Source organism: Moschus berezovskii, chromosome 17 (genome assembly GCF_049115385.1).
Source record: "Moschus berezovskii isolate FMDL1 chromosome 17, NW_MosBer_1.0, whole genome shotgun sequence".
Classification (NCBI taxonomy): domain Eukaryota; kingdom Metazoa; phylum Chordata; class Mammalia; order Artiodactyla; family Moschidae; genus Moschus; species Moschus berezovskii.
Window position 1 is genome coordinate 36885769 of NC_142476.1, and position 3196 is coordinate 36888964.

The following is a 3196-nucleotide window of genomic DNA, read 5'->3' on the forward strand; positions in this document are numbered from 1 at the left end:
GGTTAAGACTAAAACCAAGAGGGAGTCAGGGAAGTAACTGTGGTTACACAGGAAGTTCTCTAATAATCTCAATTCTTTCTTTTTAATATTTATTTATTTGGTCGTGCTGGGTCTGAGTTGGGGCATGCAGGATTTTTAATTGCAGCATGCGAGATCTTTATTTGTGGCACACAAACTCTTAGTTGCGGCATGTGGGCTTTAGCACAGGGATCAAACCCAAGACCCCTGCATTGGAAGTGTGGAGTCTTAGCCATTGAAGCACCAGATAAGTCCCTTGATTCTTCTTTTTTTTAATAGTTTGTGTTGTTGTTCCTCCAATACTGCCTTTTTGTATTGTTTTAAACTGAGATATAATTGACATATAACACCATATTAGTTTCAAGTGTGAAACATATCATAAACTCAATTCTTAACAACAACAACAAGAAAAATCAGAAGACAGAAAGGTCCATAGCCAAAAGCAAATATAAGAGATTGGCTCTAACATAAAGTATCAGCAAGGCTGAAACCAAATGAACTAATAAGACTTGTGAATAAATACTAAGGAGGATGTGAAGAAAAATGAACTAACCTACCTCTTGGGTCCAATGGCAATGTTAATTCATTGGTTCCTACCTTTGTGTCAACAAGGTGCCCGTAATTATGATTTATTGATATTCTACTCCATTGTGCCTCCACTGCCTTCACACCCGATATCATGGGTATGTGCTAAGTTGCTTCAGTCGTGTCCAACTTCTTGAAACCCTATGGCCCACAGCCCACCAGGTTCCTCTGTCCATGGGATTCTCCAGGCAAAAATACGTAGCAGGTTGCCATGCCCTCCTCCAAGGGATCTTCCCAACCCAGGTATCAAACCTGAGTCTCTTACATCTCCTGCATAGTCAGGCAGATTCTTTACCACTAGCGCCACCTGGGAAGTCTATTGCCATTTCCTTTCCAGGAGATCTTCCCGACCCAAGGATTGAACCCGGGTCTCCCGCGTTGTAGGGAGACACTTTACCATCTGAGGCACCAGGGAAGTCCCAACTTAAATCCTAGCACCTATCAATAACTGAAATTGTATTATACATTGTTAATTTTTTTGTTGTCTGTCTCCCTCACTCTAAAGTAAGTTCCATGAGCAGAGGAATTTTGTTGTCAATACTCTGTTTGCAAAAATTGTACCTGTCATAAAAGATATTCAATAAATATTTATTATTGGCTGAATCCAATAATTCAGCCAATAAAAAAACAAACCTGTCTTGTTTCTGTCTTTTGTCAAAAATGACCTTTGGATTAAAGCAAGGAAGAAAAAGGGACTTCCCTGGCAGTCCAGTGGTTAAGACTTCATGCTTCCAATACAGAGGATATGGGTTCAATTCCTGGTTGGGGAAGGTTGGTACCAACCTTACCTGGTTGGTAAGGTCTCATGTGGCATGGCAAAAAAAAAAAAAGTAGAAAAAAACTGGTTAAGAAGAAACAAAGTATTGAAAATTGAGATAACTTATTAAGTACCAAGTAGGTGTCAGGCACTTAACCTATATTATCTAATATAATCCTCAAAGCAAAGGGATTGTTATCCCCTTTGGTAGATAAAGAAGGTAAGTAGGCCAAAGACTTAAGGAATTTGCCCAATCTGGCCAATGTCCAAGCCAAAGTTCAAACTCAGGTCTCTCTGACTTCAGAGCTTGTGTCCTTAAACATGCTGTGATTCTGCCCAATGAATGCAAAAATTTCCATACTATATTTAAATCCCTTGTTGTCATTCTGTCACTAAGTTGTGTCCAGCTCTTTTCGACCCCATGGACTGCAGCACCCCAGGCTTCCCTGTCCTTATCTATCTCCTGGAGTTTGCTCCAACTCATGTCCATTGAGTCAGGGATGCCATCCAACCATCCCATCCTCTGTTGCCCCCTTTTCCACCTGGCCTCAATCTTTCCCAACATCAGGGTCTTTTCCAATGAGTTGGCTCTTTGCACCAGGTAGCCAAAGTATAGGAGCTTCAGTTTCAATATCAGTCCTTCCAGTAAATATTCAGGGTTGATTTTTTTGCTGTCCAAAATTCTCTCAAGAGTCTTCTCCAGCACCACAGTTTGAAATTCTTCAGCTCTCAACCTTCTTTATGGTCCAACTCTCACATCCATACATGACTATTGGAAAAACCATAGCTTTGACTATATGAACCTTTGTCATCAAAGTGATGTCTCTGCTTTTTAATATGCTGTCTAGGTTTGTCATGACTTTCCTTCTAATGAATAAGTGTCTTTCACTTTCATGGCTGCAGTCACTGTCTGCAGTGATATAGTGATTTTGGAGTCCAAAAAAAGAAACTCTGACACCATTTCCACTTTTTCCCCATTTATTTGCCAGGAAGTGATGGGACCAGATGCCACAATATAAGTTTTTTGAATGTTGAGTTTGAAGCCAGCTTTTTCACTCTCCTCTTTCACCTTCATCAAGAGGCTCTTTGGTTCCTCTTGGGACCCAACCACATTATCTATCAGGATCCTAAAAGTTTTAAAGTGCTTTTTGTAATTATGAAGTAATTAGGAAAAACAGACAAAGTGTTAGGAGACTTAGTCTTACCAATACTAGGTGGTGGGTAAATATGTTTATGATTCTTTTAAGAAGAGCCAATTATACAAAAAGAGACCATAAAAGTAGATAATTTAGTTGAACTACATATATAACAGTCTTGGTATTTGAAATACCTTTAGACTAGGTACTTCAGTTTGTACCCTGCCTTCCACTTCCTGCTGTCTTCTCCCAGCCATCCTATATATTTTGATTTCCTGTCTGGCCCTCAAATAAATTTCAATATATAACCCCAGAAACCACAGAAATCTGTCGCAGGAGAAATTCGAGGACACACACACATTGTACAGGATCACTTTTAGAAAAAGTAGTAATTGATCATTAAGAGCCAACAGAGGTTTTCTATAAACTCCTAAAACAAAATTCTTTTCCAAAGTTATTGTATTGATTATAAATGACAAGGAGGTAATGGCAGCAAAAGTAGAAAGTAAAGTGTGGATTTTTAAAACCTTTATTTTAGAATATCTTAGGGGCAAATACACAATGGAATGGAATGGAAAAAATGTTTGCCTCTGGCAAGGGAATGAGAAGGCTGGAGAACAGAAGAAGGAGGAAGCCGTATTTTACTGTCTCGGTAAAGTACCTTTTGAATTGTATGGCTCTAACATTTCATGAGTGATGA